The sequence below is a fragment of the Procambarus clarkii genome, chromosome 51, assembly GCF_040958095.1.
Source record: "Procambarus clarkii isolate CNS0578487 chromosome 51, FALCON_Pclarkii_2.0, whole genome shotgun sequence".
Lineage (NCBI taxonomy): Eukaryota > Metazoa > Arthropoda > Malacostraca > Decapoda > Cambaridae > Procambarus > Procambarus clarkii.
In genome coordinates this window covers 15,049,028-15,068,464 of record NC_091200.1, presented here as the reverse complement: position 1 = coordinate 15,068,464, position 19,437 = coordinate 15,049,028, and the positions used below count along the sequence as shown (strand labels likewise).

General features: G+C 44.8%; 1 long non-coding RNA gene across 1 annotated transcript in view; it reads left to right on the top strand.

Annotated features, from left to right (window-relative positions):
• The window catches only part of LOC138351912 (uncharacterized), a 146,123-nt gene that overhangs the window by 125,132 nt on the left and 1,554 nt on the right, over positions 1-19,437 (top strand). The gene's annotated exons all lie outside the window — the stretch shown is intronic.

Sequence of the window (19,437 nt, the reverse complement as noted above, 5' to 3'; positions counted from 1 at the left end):
CTAAGATGTAAGAATATCACGGGTAGATGCGGCCACATACTGTTTCATAAGGAGTGTTCAACTCAAAAAACAAATGACAAAATAGATTAACAAATTATCAATACAAAATTAAGAATTATGGAAATAAGTGTTGCTGTACTTTTGAAATACACAAAAAATTAGCATTACTCAATGAAAATGTGTGAACAATCAAGAATTTCTGGAGAACATGCTTTATGAGAGTGAACTCGGCGATGTCAGAAATGGACTAGGTCACCAGGAAGACCAGTGAAGCTGTAGACAGATTTAGTCCAGTTCTTGAGAACAAAATATGAAAACCGTATCATCGTCCCCCTAGGCTCGACAGGCTGCGACGTAAGGTAAACAGAGAATCACGGGGGGGGGGGGGGGGGGGGGGGGTAGAAATAGCCTAAGTTACTCTATCCCTTTGAGATATATTTTTTTTCTTGTCTCAATAAACATACTTGAACTTGAACAGAGAAGCCAAGAGGTGTGAAGAATTAGATCCATCAATATTTAGGTGATTCACAGGAGTGTCTGCTCCTATACCACACGTGACACTGGCCTGGAACCCTGAAAATCCTCGTACTTTAAATAACAAGAACTTATTATTTAAAAATTAGAAACTGTGTAAAAAAATATAGGATGAAAATGTAATATCATACAAAAGACAAGGAATTGTTCCACAGTCATATCATGAGGAAAATTACTGAATGACCTGGTAATGATGGAGTTGAAAGACACGGAAGTGACAACGAGACGAGACATACCAAGTTGCTCTTCGAGAAGTTTTCAAACTAGAACTTAAATTGCGCCTCATTATAACATACGAGATGTCATCTAATGAGTGTGTGTGTGTGTGTGAGCTGTAGTTACAATAGGGGAAGGTCATTAAATGCAAGTAAAAATGGCCCTGGTGGCCCGCTCTCTAACTAGGCAGGCTTCCTGGTTGATAGTCTGAAACTGCAATTATAAATAACGTGTTCGCTGTATAGAATAAAGGGCTTAGAATATCTTTTGTATGGATTCTATCTCATCAATATAACTTATCATGATGATAGACATATAGTCAAACTAGCATGCAACAAAGGTGAACTAGACCTAGGTACAGATATCCCCCATCTCTGCTTGTAAGACAGTATTGCTTCAATCATTCAGGTCTGATTGGGGAAAAATCACACTCACAAAGGCTTGAACGTACTAGTGTAAAAAGTTATGCGTTGTTTAGATCTGAAATCATTGTATATGAGCAGCTTAAACCGTCCACCAGACAGTGCGTTAGTGGTTACCAGAATAAGGCTGGGCTGCTTTTACATTTGGGCACCCTGTCTGTCTGTCTGGGTTCGAATCCTTCAGGGGTGAGTTTTGTGTTGCATGTTAGCTTGGGGACCATTCAAGCTCGGCAGCACAAATGTTACTCACATGGTCCCAGTATATATATATGGATCTTAGTTCCAGGCTCATTGAAACTACAAGAGACCCTAGAGCATAGCGCAGCAAGTTTTCTCTTCCAGCGCCTCAGTGTCGCGATCCAGAGGGGACATGCCCACTGCATCCTCGGTTCCTGCCCAGCGTCGGAGGAGTTCGAAGAAATGTACAGCCTTTAGGAAACAAACTTCCCTTTATTTCCGCTTAATGACCACTTTTTGTAACCAATCAGATATGTAACTGTGTAACCTTGTATAATAAAGTGTACAACATAAAAAAGTATTAAGAGCTTTTAAACTAGTATTAAGAGGTATTGTGCGGGCATCACATTGGAATGTATAAAATGTGTGTATGTGGCTTTGCCTTAATTTGTGTTTTTTTTATTTAACAAGTACTGTTGATGCTCTCTTCTTTGACTATATAAAAGGGTGTGTGCTGTCCAAGTGATAATTTGTGTAAAGTCATATTAGTTTATAAGAAGTTAAAGCACTTGATAAACATTCAAAACTTCCAACTCGCGTGAGATTGGCAAGCCGTGGTGGTTCCCATTAGTATAACCTCTCATTACCATACACTATCGCCATAATTCCAGTTTGCATTCCGAATGGTACAAAAGTTTTCCCGATTTTAGGAATGTGTAAATTAGCATGTTGCGTATGTTAAACTATGGAACATAGTTTTAATTACAGGAATACTATAGAGGCGAAGAGGCGGGTCTAGTGGCTTATGGCAGCTCCCTGGCCTGACTGGGGACGGAGCCTGGCTCGCCCCCGCCACCACCTGCACCACCACCACCTCGTACTTCAGTTAGCGGCTCACCAGCTCCACGGTTACTGTGCAGAGGGAGATTTACCATTAAATTACAGTGACATTGTGACGCTTGGGGCATGTCAGCCAAAAGAGGAAATGTGGAAATAGCGAGGAGGGGGAGAGTGGAATGAGGAGGTTGGCCATGACGCGATGTTAGGTGACCAGACCAGGTCGTACAGGTGCTGACGACGATAAGGTAAGGCAACAGGCGAGTTGTACGATAAATTTTCCCCGAGTGCTGGCTGTTTGCTTCCTCGAGGCTATGGGACCCTACAACTGCACCAGAGGTGGTACCCTCTACATATACATTTTGTATATTTATGATGTGTGGGGGGGGGGTCACAACTGGTTGTTGGAACAAGGGGATGTATATTGAGAAATGGTATCTTTATACAGGTGCAGATGATATCAACGTGGCAGAAGATATGAAGACCAGACCACACACCAGAAAATAAAGAAACGACGTTTCGGTCCGTCCTGGACCATTCTCAAGTCGTATAATAATGGCTTCTTTATACATTCTCTTGGTTACTTGAAGCCTGAACCGAGTTAGGGATGAAAAATGTGGTTGAAGATAAAACAAAAACAGTTATACCTTTGCACTTAACCTAGGGTGGGAGTGAAGGGTTGGTTGAGCGGGGGAGGGGTACAGATTGAGGACAGTTGTTTGAAGGGATCTTGTGATAATTTTTGGGGTGGTTGCCGTAAAATTTTGGTAACAAGGTAATTTAAAATAGTATGATACAGTACTTGAATATTCGAAACTTTTTTGCAGGGAATGTTTCTACGTTGTTGGTGGTCGTATTAGTAACGTGGTACGGAAAACCTCACATGTGAACGTTGCACGTAAATTGACATAGTTGAAATATAACACCAAGGCCTGTTCAGACTAGATACTTGAATCAGCTCTGTGACTTGTTGATCTCAGTATTGACCTCGGTCTTTGACTCGTGACTCTGACCATAACCTTTGACTCTTGAGCCAAACACGTTAAGTTACCGGAGCTGTCTGCACGGACATTCGTCTTTCGTGAGATTGGGCACGTTTAATGGTGAGGTTGGCAGCTCAGGCGAAGAGGTATAGTTTTGTTTATCGTAATGCTGCATTCATCTTGTATATTATTTGTATCGACCATGCAGTCGCTAGTGTCTCAATACATTAATTATGCTAGGCTTGGTAAGGTATGAAGAAACCTGTTTCCAGTGTGCGAGGCTGCCCTCCAGCACTAGGGACTTCCTAGTACATATAGCACATTCTTCCTCCTTGTCAATTAAGGTGAAGAAGGGATTCAGGCGACATCAAAGTGTAGAAATTTGAAAGGAAGTACGAGCAATGATTAATAGGCAAGCTTCCCGGCTTGCTGATTTGTGTGTGATTGGAAGTTAAGTTAATCTTGTTCTCTCTTGCAAGATAGTTGGCGAGTGTAAATTTTTTTCTCAAGTACTTCAGCACATGTGGGTGTGCATTAACTAGATGGATACTTTGGTGCGCTGCTACATGGAGTAGTACTCCGATGCCTATGCATGCATATATATACTTTTCTGTTCCTCTTTTGTCGTGGTTTTGAGTAAAACAAATGTGGCATTATTTTTGTTCTTTCGGTTATGCTTGCATGAATTCCTCCTCCATTTATTCCTTTTCCAGCTCCCCACCATACCTCCATGGAGTTAAAGGGGGGGAAATAAATGCCTGACAAACTTTAATAGTTGAACGGCAAGGTTTCCAAAATACGACAGGCAAAAAGTCAGGAAGTTTCCAGTTGGAGGAATTTGGTAAGTGGAGTTCCCCAAGGCTTGCCACAAGATTAATATCAGAACTAAGGTTAAAGCTACCAGGACAGGCTAAGGGAACAAAGGCGGACAACCTAGAGGAGAGAAGAAGCAGAGGGTGTACGATGCCATCATAGATACTGAAGGGGAATAAACAAGGCGGACAAGGACAGCCTATTTTAAGTAGAACAAGAGAATATAGGTGGAAGCCGAAAACGCAAAAGAGTGTCGAAGAAAGTTAAGGAAATTCATGTACCCAGTGTGGTTAAGCAACAAATGCAATTCACTGAAGTCGTGAAACCATCTCAAGTGTACAACTTTAAAGCCAGGTTCGACAAAGAATTCAAACGTCGGGAAAGCTAAATTTCAGGCAACAGGTAAATCAAGGCTAGGAGGCGGAGCATATAGAGCTAGACCTCGCTCCCCAGTAGTCACAATTAGGTAAGCATCTCGCGACACCCTCCCATCTCTCTTCACTGTTGTCCTCTGAACCCCGCTCCCCCCTTACTTTGCCTCCCACTTCCCCCACGGTGGCGGATGAGAGTCACCAAGGGTGTGTGTGTGTGTTTGGGGGAGTACGGGCGGGGGTTAGCCAGCAGACCGCTTGCTGGGTCCTGTTGCTGCTCTAGACATCAGCATCTCCTAATGCTTCTGCAACTGCTGTCTGGGCTCCTGCTGCTGTTAGTATGGAGTTTTGCTGCTGCCGTTGCAGGCATAGCAACCTATCCTGTTGACTTGGATCTTGTTGAGGTTGGTCTGTTTAGGCACTTTCTTCCCACAGGGCTTCTGGCAGTTGGTTCTTCGTCCACTTGTACTTAGACGGCGAGATTCGATGTTATAGTTTGTCGATGTATTCGTCGCCAATGAACTTCGGCGACAAGGGTGTTTAGTTATATTGTTTGTGTGAAATGTGACGTAGACGTTGAAGAGCCCAGGGGCTCAAGAAAGAGCCCTTGGGCACAATAATAATCGCAATATAAATACAAATTAGTATAGTTTGTAAAATATACATGAAACCTGTTAGCGTGGTTAATCAGTAGGTACATAAATGTTATATTACATAAATCCACTAATACACAAAGCGTTTTGGCTGTCAAACATCTGTTGTGAAGGCCAGGGCGTGTTTCATCTTCAAGAACGGTGTGACAGTTGGCTTGCGTGGTGTGATTACCTGGAAGGTAGTTGCGTGCGCCTCTGAAAACTACTTTCCGGTGGTCAAAGGGTAGAAAAACAACAAAAAAGTTTCCTTCCTCTATGGGAAAATCCCTAAGAGTAACAAATTACTCTCATCCTGAAGTTTAGACGAATGTGTTCCCACTGCGCCAGTAACCCTGTGACACCAGATTTATTATTAATCACTCTTGCTGTGGTGTTTGCCTGTGGCGCATTTTTTTTTTCATTCTAGTCTGGAAACGAGATCTCTTGCCGTGTCATAAGTCAGTGATGATGCCTTGAACGACAACCGCTTCTTGTTGCGGCGACGACTACCCTTGCAGTACTGGCGGTGGCATGTCTAGGACCAGCTTAACGACTTGTCATGTCGCTATGACTCTAATTCTAATTACAGTATAAACCCAATTTTCCCCGCTGGTGTTGTGACGAAAATGTGTTGGTTTAACTTAAATTAAGGTTTACAGAGTTAATGTCAAGAGTTGTGCAAGGCGATACTAAGATATCCATTTCGTAAGATGGTTCATCAAACTGATATGAAATCAGTTTGCCATCACTGGCAAAGGTTGGATAGATTACGAGGATATCGTGAACTTTAGCATGTTGCTTTGCTGTCTGGCTTTTGGCAACACCCGCTCCCTTGTGTTCGTTTTGTAATTGTGTCAGTGCTAATAATTATCTTGTTTACTCTGTAAAGTGTTGATAGTGTAACCGTATCAGATGTGAAAATAAAGCCATTTGTTACCATGGCAAAGGTTTATTAAGTTTGTAAATGGAGTTAGTGTGGAGGTTTGTTGACTGGCGCGCTGAGGGGGGGATGAGGCTACTCGCCGCGACTCTCTCTGTGCGGCACAGAAATACTCTTGCTAATTTTATTACACTTAAATAATGAAAGAAAATGACGATAAAGAACATACCTGGTCGTATTATTGGAAGGAAGAAATGTTTCCAAATATGAGGGAGGAGGTTCGGGGACGGTTGTTTAAGAAAACATGCTATTAATAGTCACGATTGTGGAAGTGTATAAACAGTTTCCACGACTCTTGTTAGTCGAGGAGCAGCCACAGCTGCAGCAGTTGTCATGGTGATGTACTTTTATCATGACTTAGCCTGGGGCTCCCTCACTGACTGCCACCAGCTTGGGGGCCCCAGCAACCACTCTCCGGGTCCTCCTCACTGCCTGCCACCAGCTTGGGGGCCCAGCAACCACTCTCTGGGTCCGCCTCACTGACTGCCACCAGCTTGGGGGCCCAGCAACCACTCTCTGGGTCCGCCTCACTGACTGCCACCAGCTTGGGGGCCCCAGCAACCACTCTCTGGGTCCGCCTCACTGACTGCCACCAGCTTGGGGGCTCCACCTGCTTATTTAAAATCAACAATTCTTGAACTAGAATGATAACCTAACCTGCCTAAAGTGTCGGCTTTGTAATAGGTGCTTTTTTCCTCATTGAAGATATATATTCATTAAGATGTATAGTTGACGTTATAAATGCATCTTATTTCACTGGATCAGTGCTGGTGGCAATTACCCAGCATCATTGTAGGTACACAGGTGACACTGAGCTCTACCTGGCGCCAGGGGTGGGGGTAAGCTAAGTGTGGGCAGGGGGAAGTTGGGGAAGGGAAGGGGTAATGATTCTGGCTGAAGTCATCAGGGACGAGAGAGTCAACACGTTGCCTCTCCTGCCCCTCACACTTGAAGCTGCTATTGTTCGAGTCACTGTTGTGCCTGCCTCCCTTTCCTTCATCTCTTCCCTCCAATCACCGCCCCTTTCATTATCACCCCTCCCTTTACCACCTCTCCCCTTTACCATCCATACCTTTCTGCACATGGTCCGAAACCTTCATTGAATAATTCGCCTTCTCTACCTTTCTTACCTTAATCCTTACTCGTGGCGCCCTTCCCTACATGGTTTTCTTGTCTTGCCTTAAAGGCAGAGACGGGAGATGCTAAGATGATGATTCCGACCAGAGGCTTCCAGGATGCCCCCCGGACGAGAGGCTTCCAGGGTGCCCCCCGGACGAGTCTTCCAGGATGGTACTAAACCAGACTAACCTACCAGGAACATTGTCAATTATATCATTGTACTGAAACGTGTGGTTCACGAATGTGTACACAGATGAATTATTGGAGATATGTAAAATAGGCTACTGCATAAAATAGATTAAATAGGTCATTCACTCCGTGCAAATGCATCTATCTATAGATAATGTCTAAGGCTGATATATAATCTATTTGCCATATACTTTTTAGCAGATGGCTGAAAGGGATAATATATAACATTGTATATGTATGTGATGACAAGTATGCTCACACACGCACACTTGTGTGAGAATGTGTGTATGTGTATTCACTTAGTTGTATTCACCTAGTTGTGCTTGCGGAGGTTGAGCTCTGCTCTTTTGGCCCGCCTCTCAATTGTCAATCGATCAATCAACTGTTACTAATTTTTTTCCTACACACACACACACACACACACACACACACACACACACACACACACACACACACACACACACACAGGAAACAGCCCGTAGCAGCTGTCTAACTCCCAGGTACCTATTTACTGCTAGGTAACAGGTGCATCAGGGTGAAAGAAACTGCCCATTTTTGTTTCTGCTATCACCGGGGATCGAACCCGGACCCTAGGATTATGAGTCTAGAGCCCTCCACGCAAACACACTTAATAGATGCCAAGCCAGTAATGACTTGTACACACTAATACTTTCTAGGGTGGAATAATACCACATATCAACCGCTTTAAGACGGGATCAACACTGCTGAACGTGGATAAAACTTTTCCTCTTAAAGTTCATATATTAACACATTGAGAAAGTTTAAAATCCTTCGGATGCTTTACCTTGCAATGCAGTCAACGAGATACTTTGATAAACGTTATTTTTTAACGGGAATGAAGATTATGAGCACCTACTAAAGGGTACCTTATCAACCAGACTGGGGTGTCATCGATGTGGTTGCAGGCTACGGACACTGATAGGTCTAAGGCTACCAGCCTAACCTGGCCAGAGACGGCCGCGGGCGCTCCCACTGCCCCCGCACACAAGGCAGGTTCACCTGTGTTGTGTGAACATTCTTCTTGATTCGTCAGAGTGTTGAGCTTCCTTCAGTGCTCACTGACCTTAGTCCCAGTACTAGTCCCACTCTTGGTCCCAGTCCTGATCCCAGTACTAGTCCCACTCTTGGTCCCAGTCCTGATCCCAGTACTAGTCCCACTCTTGGTCCCAGTCCTGGTCCCAGTCCTGGTTCGTCCTACTTTGCAAGCACTCCGTGGGTAAATATTCTAGACTGTTTTTCTGGGGTATCCCAGATTATTTTGTAGGTTAATATGCGATAATCCCTCACTAGTATGATGAGACGCGGTTCGTGCAGTTTGCTCACAGCATCTGCCTCTCCCCGCAGCTAATACTCTGCTGGCAAACCTCTGAACTTTCTCCTGCATGCACATGATGAGTCACAATAACGTGGCTGAAAAATGTTGACCCAACCACACACTAGAAATTGAAGTGATGACGTTTCGGTCCGTCCTGGACCATTATTAAGTCGATAGTGGTTATTGACCATTATCAAGTCCACTATCGAGTTGATAGTGGCCCAGGATGGACCGAAACGTCGTCGTCTCTTCAATTTCTAGTGTGTGTGTGTGATTTGGTCAATATTTCTCTTGTATATTTGCTTGGTTAGTGAAAGGTGCAAACTGGCGCTGCATTCTCCAGAAATGGTCTAACATGCGTGGCACATACGTTCTGAATGACAACCAATTAAATAACTGAAGGAGATTCATATAGTTAGCCCCATTAGTGTACGGGATACACTTTTTAAACTTTCCTCACAGCAGTACCCTGTCATATCTGGACATAAAATGAGTCCATTCCACTTGTTGGTTACTCTGGACGAATATTTCCTTACATTTCTTCGACTCGCTTGTATCGTTTGTACAGGTTTTAATTTATCTTCAGATATCGCCATGCTGGACTTTTCTCATAGTGGGTTATTTATATGTGAAACTTTTGTCAGAGCGTGTGTGTACTCACCTAGTTGTACTTGCTGGGGTTAAGCTCTGGCTCTTTGGTCCCGCCTCTCGACTGTCAATCAACTGGTGTACAGATTCCTGAGCCTACTGGGCTCTTATCATATCTACATTTGAAGCTATGTATGTCTTCATCTCTTCTTCTTCTCTTCTGTGTGTGGTGATGACTGTGGTGCAGGTGGGCAGTGTGTTTAGGGGAAGGTGGGTACAAGTCCCGCAGTCATTGCCCTCGCCCACTCTTTCTTCGTCTGCCCCACCTCCCCTCCACCTTCCTTCTTAGATCTTTCGCTTGCCTTAACCTTTCTGTCACCTCTACCTACCACTCCCCCCCCCCCCCACTCTCACTACAGGAGGGGTGGAGGGATAATTGTTCCGCTAAACTTCTTTCCATCACAGCCGTTCTTTAGCTGATCTTTTGGTGTTTTAAGGTGAACAATCCTTTCTTCCTGTTATTGGTTAATCTTTCTCTTTACTCCTAGTCCCCCCCTCTCCCTCCCCCCCGGACCCTACTCCCCCCCTTCCACCTGCACTCTCCCTTGCCATCGTGTACCCCTCCCACCTGCACTCCCGTGAGTTAAGTTTCCTAGTGTGTTGGTCTTAACAGCGGCCGGCCTGTGAATGACCGATAAGTCTACATGTTGACAAGTCTACATTTATTTAAGACTGTTGTAAGCAGGTGGGCTGTCCGCCTTGCTGACACCCACACATCGTGTCAGCAAGGCGGACAGCTCACCTGCTTTCATATACCTCTCACTGTATTTCCCACTTCTATACTTCCCTTCACCTATGCCTCTCCTTCCTCTTTATAAAAAAGGATCCTGAAATATACCTCCCATTTCCCCCCCTCCCCCTGTCCCTTTTCCCTGGAGGAGCAGGTGGATGCGGTAACTGCGTGACCAGGACAAAAAGGTTATGCCGCGAGGCAGGTGAGATGTGGGGGGCTGGTGGGGGAGAGTGAGTAGGGGTATTATGATGGGGGCATCTGTGATGTAGTGGAGGTTTTGGGATTTGGGAGGGGAAGGGAGGAGGGGGGGGGAGGGAGGGTAAACAAAGTCCCAGGTGTTGTGGGGGTGTGGGTGGGGGGGTGTGCCCTCAGGTGGCCGCCAGAGAAGACTGAGAAAGGGCGAGCAGGCGGAGGGAGGGAGGACTAGCCACACCTTCAAGAGGGAAGATAAATTAAGATTCAAGCGTTTTAACTACGAGTGGGAAAGGTGGCGTTGTGGCTGGGGGGGTTAGGTGCGTTGTGAGGGGGGAGGAGGTTGGTTAATGTAATGGGGGTGGGCGTTAGTGGGGGATTATGTAGAATGTGCGAAGAGTAGGAGAGATGGGTAGGATCATCCTGGGCGTGGGTTTGAACCCTCATCACGGCCCTTGTGGATTTGTTAGAGAGATGGATGTTGGCAGGGCATATGGAAATAAGGAGAGGGATGGTTGTGTAGGCCTGTGGGGGAATATGGGTATAGGCTTATGGTTTTGAGACTGACGTAGGTGGAAGAGATTATATATATATAATATATATATATATATATATATATATATAATATATATATATAATATAATGTGTGTGTATACAGGATGTGTGGAAGCTGGTCAGAATTGCATTTCATCTTTGTAAACGCACATTAATGACACTGTAAAAAGACACCTCGAACACTGTTTATGTTGGACAGCTGTGTATTTATGTTTTATAGGTTAGATTAACATTTCAAAGGCACTACGATCACCTTCTGTGGTTGATGGTTCAATATATCACTGAACTATGTGTTTAGCAGAACTCTAACCCCGTCCATGGAGGACAGAAGAAAATGTATTTATGCTGGTTAGCATTATAAATATACTCACCTAATTGTGCTTGCGGGGGTTGAGCTCTGGCTCTTTGGTCCCGCCTCTCAATTGTCAATCACGTGATGTACAGGTTCCTGAGCCTACTGGGCTCTTATCATATCTACATTTGAAACTGTGTATGGAATCTGCCTCCACCACATCACTGCCTAATACATTCCAAATGTGTGGCCACGTCCGTGGTAGGGAAAAGAAACAAACCTATATCCACATTCCATACACATCCATTCATCAACACACGCCAGCCCATTTCTTCCCCCTTACCCACACTCCCTGCCCATAACCAGCTTCCGCCCATCACTAGACCCTATATACAGGTACCGAGGGTCCCCGGGGCCGCTGATAGGTTCTTCACCCTTCCTCCCCCTTAGGGAGCCGGTCGGCCGAGCGGACAGCACACTGGACTTATGATCCTGGGTTCGATCCCAGGCGCCGGCGAGAAACAATGGGCAGAGCTTCTTTCACCCTATGCCCCTGTTACCTAGCAGTAAAATAGGTACCTGGGTGTTAGTCAGCTGTCACGGGCTGCTTCCTGGGGGTGGAGGCCTGGTCGAGGACCGGGCCGCGGGGACACTAAAGCCTCGAAATCATCTCAAGATAACCTCAAGATAACTTCCTCCTTGTTCTGAGCCTAGTCTTGGAGGCATGCCTCTGGTCTAGCTTAGTCTTGTGGTTAACCACGTATGGACTCAGCGCTCTACGGACTCCAGACTGGCTGACATGTTGTATTGCAAGAGGCTGACACTCCTTGTTTACATATCTTAAGAAAATTTTTATGTTGGCCAACCTTTGAATGTGTAGCTGCTGATATCTATTCCATGTGGGTTTTGGGAGACAGGTTCGGTGTGATACTTATTATAAGGTATTTGTTCGTTCTGACTACAGGAAGACTTCAGCTGCCATTTGATACCTTATGTCCGGCCTCCTGTTCTCAGCACCCAGTTTCATGACTTTACACTTTACTTGAGTAGCTCTAGTAGCCACTTGTGTGATCATTCTTTCAGTTAGTCCACGTCATCCATATTTGTCATGTTTGTAATCTAATTATTGTACCGTCAGGAAACATTGAGATTCAGTACATACAGAAATCACAATAGCGTGACGCATCAAATGAATTACCCTCGTCACGGCCCTTGTGGATTTGTTCATTGAGATTCAGTTTATTCCATTTGAGTTTAATCATGTAAATCAAGAACAGGATAGACCCAAGTATTAAACCCTATGCAACTCCTGTGCCACTGAAGTCCCTCCCCTCATGTGACTATCTTGTATCACTTAGGTACTTTCCTGTCCATTGTAGCGTCTTCCTTGTCAATCCTGCCGATATTTCGTCAACTTACACGCACTAGTTTTCTGTTATATACCTTGTCGAAAATTTTCTAATAGTCCTGAAAGCACCGTCTGTTTTATCGGATCTCTGTTGCCGTGTCAGAACTCTTAACACATTTCTAAGGTGCCATTTGATATCCTTGAAGCCTTGTAGGTGTTATTAAAATGTATCTTACCAAAGATGTCCAACTAGCCTTTGTCTTATTGTCTTTTCCATAACCTTGTATTGTCTCTAAGGGATGCTGGCCTGTAGTTTAGTTCTTCCTGTCTCCCTTTTTTTTGCTTATTAGCACTTTATTGGCTATTTTCCAACTTTCTGGTAGTTCTCCTTTCTGGTAGTGACCACCGCGCCAATGATTGTCCAAGTACCGGTGGTCATGGTACTGTGTACGTTTAGGGATGATCCTGGACAGCATGGGTTCGAATCCTGGCCGGTCAAATAGAGTTCTTAGTGATCTATGGCTTGCGCGTTCCTGCAGGCTTCTCACACACATACACACACATATATATATATATATATATATATATATATATATATATATATATATATATATATATATATATATATATATATATATATATACATATATAATATGTGTGTGTGTGTGTGTGTAATGATTGGCAGCATCTTCAAGTATATAATGCCACCTTACGTCTTCTCTAATAAGCTCAGTCCGCTAATGATACTTGGCTTGGCTTATTAGATTCTCAGAACCTCACCATGAGACACAGAAAGCACAATAGCGTGATGCATCAAATGAACAAATCCACAAGGGCCGTGATGAGGGTTCGAAACTACGTCTGAGAGGATCCCAGTCGCTGCCGTAATCGACTAGGCCACGACATGGTCAAAAGAATTGCAAACGGGAGTTCCACTGGACTCAACGGATCCTGCAATCTCTCCCGAGACACAAACCAGGGTTTTACACAATTCCTCGAGCTTCTCAGGCGCTTCCAATCTCCCTTGCCACTGTTGAAGTTTTTCATGATTAAGTGTCAAGATTCATTCCTACTTATAATGGAAGCAATTCTGTGATTTTAAAAGGCGTTCTCTTGCCTGTGATGCTCCTGTACGAGCTGTCATTTTTGGTGGGTTGTATTGTCATGGATCCAGCCATTTTTATCGCGCCTCTTGCATAGTCACAGAATCTGTAGCCTGTGATTATCATCCCCCTTGGACCTCCAGGTCTTTCTCATTGGGACCATTTATCTTCACTTTCTTTCTCTTTCCAGAGTGTGAGGGGTAAGACACGGTGTGTGGTGGGAGGGAGGGAGGCATGAGAGTGTGTGTTTAAGGTGAGGGGGGAGATGTTCTTGGTGACTTGCAAGCTCGCTGCGTATGGCGTTGTGGTGGGGAAAGGTGAGGGGGGGAGGGTGGGGAGATGTTCAACAGGCGCTGCGGTGGGGCACCAGCAAAGGGATGGTGGGATGTTGACCAGACCACACACTAGAAGGTGAAGGGACGACGACGTTTCTGTCCGTCATGGACCATTCTCAAGTCGATTGAGAATCGACTCAATCTCGGCTGGTGGGAGATCTAATGTTTGTTTCCCGCGGTTCATGAAATGATCATTACTGCCCTGTCCTGTCCTGTATTGTCCTGCCATGTTGTTATTGCCTCGGGCCGCGTCCCTACTCATGCCCTTTCCTTTGGTTTACCAGTCGGTATACCTGTGATTTATGCACATGTATATGAACACATTGTACTGAACGGTGTGAGAATATTTTGAGCTACATCATTCCCTTGTGTGTGTATACCTCAGTAAACTTATTTAAATTTCAGTTTCACCTTGTAAGCATCCTGTTCAGTATTACTCGTGAGAGTGCCCGTCGCAGGGGGCCTGGATGGAATTCTTTCTGCGTCCATCCGTAGGGCTGAGATCTTCAAGAAACCCACTTGTATGACTTGATCAGCTTTTATTTTGTTTAGAACAGGATAAATGGAAGCAAAATACACACGGTGATGATGGTGGAAGCCAAAACCGTCAGTAGTTTCAAGGCGTTATCCGACAAAGAATACTGGGAAGACGGGACACCACGAGCGTAGCTCTCATCCTGTAACTACATGTAGGTAATTACACACACACACACACACACACACACACACGCACACACATATATACATACACAACACACATACAAATGGGCAGTTTCTTTCACCTGATGTTTACCTAGGAGTAAATAGGTACCTGGAAGTTTGACACGTGCATCTTTGGGAGATGTGTGTGTGTGTGTGTGTTAGAGAGAAATACACGTAGTAGATATGATAAGGGGAAAATAGGTCGGGAGGCAGTACATTAGACAACCAACGGTTAGAAAGGTGGGGTCCAAGAGCTAACAGCTCGATCCTGCAGGCACACATAGGAGATATACAAGCATGGCTTATTGCCCAAGTATGAATACACAGCTTGGTGCACAAGCACAGTCCATGTGGAGTCCATGTGGTGCACGTGAATCATTCAAGGGGCGTGAATGAGTCAGGAACCCACTTAGAAATTTCTGGCGTTCACCTGCCTTGAATGGAGGAGCGGCCACCTGGCCACGCTGGGGATTACACCGCACTAAGCTCCTAATTGGGGGATTAAACGAGCTGTGACCACAAGGTCCCTGGTGGTAGTCACACTCGCTCTGTATTACCAAGCATGATTGATCAACCTGTTATGTTCCTCTGGGTGTCTTGTTCACATGTTGCCAGCGAGGCTACAACCAGGCTGATCCCAGTCGCATTAAGCTGTAGAAATTATATATTTTGCTTCGATAATTTTATATTATAGGTAAAGTGTATAGGTATACTTGTATTTACATCCTTGTATTTACAGTTTGTTTACAAAGAACAAATTTTCCAGCCCATGCTCTGAAGATGACAGCACTTACAGCGGCTATTTGGTTGACCGTTCAATAATACTGTTGCAGCCGACAACGTTCACATTCTTTATTACAGTATTTTGTTGAGGGCACAAAAATGTTAACTTTCTTAAGTCTAATATAACACACACACACACATATATATCCGAAATTAGGCCTAAGATACTAAGTATATTATGCCAAAGATTTGTTATTTAGGCCCCGAACAAGTGTTAGTTAAGTACGTTTCCATAATTTGAGTATGTTATGTAGCCTAATCCAATAACAGAAAACGTAAACTTTCTTTGGGTCCAACTTTGGGTCCAAAACAAAAACTTTTTGTCAATCTTTATTGACAAAATTAATTACAATTTTGCCTAATCTGAGAATTTTGATAGTCTTATTAAAGTGAGGATAATGCTACTATTCACTGTCACGCAGGACAGAGGATCATACATAAGACAATAGGTCTAAACTGTAGGCTGAAGCACATATATATCATGATTACAATCAATGTTTTAATGTATATATATGTGAAAACAACTTTCTATTGTGCACTGCGCGGGTCGGTCGCTGGGGTGAGGTTATCTTATGTTTGGGCATTTTAGTTCACCATTTTCTGTCCGCTGTGGCAACTGGAGCCGACGGGGGTGATTAATGACATCAGTTTAGCAACGTTAAGTGGAACAGTATATGTATTCAGAGCCGTTGTTTGGCACTGCAGAGAAGCTGAAGGACAGTTTGGGATCCATTATGTTCTGTGTTCAAATCAACCCACAGACTGAAAGCCTACTGTTGTGCGGTGTTGGCCGGCCTGTGAGCAACACCCGCTGTAATGTGTGGCAAATACGTCGATGCTTGCGCCCTCTATAAGGAATATTATAAAATATTGTTCAGGAACGTGATACCTGCTTGATGGGGGTTCTGGGAGTTGTTCTACTCCCCAAGCCCGGCCCGAGGCCAGGCTTGACTTGTGAGAGTTTGGTCCACTAGCCTGTTGTTTGGAGCGGCCCTCAGGCCCACATACCCACCGCAGCCCGGTTGGTCCGGCACTCCTTGGAGGAAACTAGTTTCCTCTTGAAGATGTCCTCTCCATCTTGAAGATGAAGACCAGTTGACTTGGCAGACCTCTTGGAGTGCAGGACTCGAAGAGGTAATTATGTCCACTTTTTATTCTTCTATATGACATATTTTCATAATTTCTGAAGCAGAAATTATTAGTGAAGACTCGTGAAGGAATGTAATCTTCTTGGTACATAACATATTTTTTCAATATGGCATCTAACCCTTTGGGCTGGACGGTAGAGCGACGGTGCTGCACCTTGCAGGTCGGTGTTCAATCCCCGAAGTGGTTGGGTACCATTCCTCCGACTTATCCCAAATCATTATCATCATCATCCCTTCCAAGTGTCATATAGTCGTATGATTGACTCCGACTTAACGCTTTCTCCTGATAATTACTTTACCTTACCTTCTCCAAATGACTGCGAGCTTCGGGATCTTGACAGTCGGGACCTGAAGTGCTTGACACACACACTTGCTGTCTCTCCCCGTATTCATAAATGAACTTGAAAACAATAGTTCACACCAGATTCTTCCCTCTCTTTGCAGCAGTGGAGTTGAATCATCCAGCTTATATGGTGTATTTTCTGATATCGCTTATTTGTAAGCATTTAAATCTTTTTAGATAATGTTTAATTTTTTTTAATTTTTGCTAATTAATTTGACATTGATTAATTTGACTAGTGTGTAATTGTCATGGTAATGTGACTGTCAACCTTCACTCCGTGTGTTGATGGTACCATATTGCACTCCTCCTTTCTTCAGTGTGGGTCTTTTAATGCCATTACTTTTGAGGAAACCCTGTTTCTTTCAGTATCTTCTATGTATAGAATATTTGATACCTCTAGTCTCTTTCCAGAGAGTACATTTCGAGAGCTTGGAGACGATCCCAATAATTTAGGTGATATTTAAAATTTTAAATTTTGCCCCGAGGGGCGAGTTTATTGGGCAGCGCCACTCATCTTGTGAGTGGACATACCGGCATAGCAGAATGTACAACACTCCCCAATAGGAAGAAAACCCGCTGGGTTGTTCATCCTGTCACTTGCACCGTGATATATCGTGTCTAAGTGTGCCGAATATATTGTCTGTATTCCCTCTATTTCACCCATCTCCTGCTCTGAAAGGGAAAGCGAGTACCGAGCAGTGCTCAAGACGGGACAGCACCAGTCATTTAAATAGTATTAGCACTGTTGTGCGAGTCCTGGATTTGAACGTTCCAAAAATCCATTCTTTCATTTTCCTGGCTGACGCTATATTAGCTTGGTTATGGTCACCAAATATCCAGTTGTCAGACATTATAATTCCCAGATTTGTTACACGTTTTCCATCTATGAGTAGGTCTGATTGTGTCCTGTATCTTGCATTTCTTTCAAGTTGCTCGTTTCCGCTATACCTAAGTACATGAAATATATCACTATTAAACATCACGTTATTTTCCGTTGCCCAATCAAAGACTTTATTAATGTCGGCTTGTAATTTTCAGTGTTTTCTACAGAGGAAATTTTCATGCTGATTTTTGTATCATCTGCAAAGGATAACACGAAACTGATTATTTTTGTCTTTATCTGATAGAAGAATGAGAAAGAGCAGTGGTGCAAGAACGGTGTATTAGGGTGGTTGTCAGGGGGTGAAGGGACCATAGGCTGTCAGGGGGTGAAGGGACCATAGGCTGTCAGGGGCGGAGGACCATAGGCTGTCAGGGGCGGAGGACCATTGGCTGTCAGGGGTGGAGGGACCTTCGTCAGCGTGTCAACCTTGGCAGTCCACCTCGCTTGGGACACAGTTGTTTACACCAAGTCAGCTGTTCTCCTCGTGACTATTGTGTTGTGCTGGGATGCACGAGCGCTCTTGTTTACACATTCTGGCGACGACATGCAGGCGTTGATATGTTCCCGACACACTCACCCGGCTCCCCCACCCTCGCCGGGTTGCTCACCACACAACCGAAACCCGTTTGTTAGTTGTAGAAAAAATGTTGTAGGTTGGCTAAATTACGCAGTAGAAGGAACCCATCTGTTGTGTGTGTATTTCTGGGTGACAGCCCATAGTCTCGTGAACCGAGTTCTCGCCTAGTTTAATTTCTCATTAAACATCCTGTAGGAAATCCCTCGTTCTCGACTATTTCCTCTTTTGGAAATCTGGTTTTCTATTTGCCTGTGTGTTTTGCTGTCAGCAAGAAGTGAATTCTAGCTCTTAGGCCCAGCTTCTTTGCAGTCAGGTTCGCCTGCCTACCTTCTTTCCTGCCTGCGTGGGGGGCAGTGACACAGGGTCCTCACCCGTCGACTCTACTGTCCCTTGTACCCCCTGCATCAGGCCGGCCACCCGCTCAACGCCTCCAATGAATGGACACCACCAAGAATGCAGCTGCCACAACTTTCTTAGAGAAGCGAGCCTTATTAGTGCGTGGAGTGCCGGCCCTGTCCAACCTGGGCAACACACACTTTCCACGTTGTGAGCGCGTGTATACCAAGGGTGAGCGTGGCCGCGGGCGGGCTGGCTCTGCCTTCCTGGCGAAGGACTAAGTTAACATTCGCGGGCGGTGTGCCAGCACGAGGTGCAGCGTGTTGGTGTTGAGCAAGTGGTGCTGGGAGCGGTGTGGTGGTTCCTGCGGGCTCCTGCCACGAGGGAAGTGTCAGTTTTGTCCTGCAGCAACAAGTCGTCTCCCTCTGCCTCATCCTCGGGGCTCCGCGTGTTGGGCCTCCCGCAATATGAAAGCCGAAACGTTGTTCCTCGAAGTAAGGCAACGGCTGGTGAAGGAGTGAATACTATGCATCAGCATGAACAGTGTAATGCGGCTCAACTGGATCAGCAAGTGGCATTTTACGCTCCATAATTACCCAGGAAGGGAAAGCTAACCGGCACAGGTCGTCGTCTTCAAACTTGCATGTGATAAGGAAACTCTGATAAACTTAAGGGAAAGAAGGCCAACAAATGTCGACAAAGAGCAAGGAGGGATGGGAGGATTGGGGAAGAGTATCGAGGAAATACTCAAGTGTAGGACAAATGTGTCTCAAGATGCATTAAGCACTTATGCGTCCGATTACGAAATTTGGCAGCATACTTTACATTGATTAAACAGTTTATGAAAGTGCGAAGCAGCACTGTGAGGTTGCCCATAACAGTAATATAAC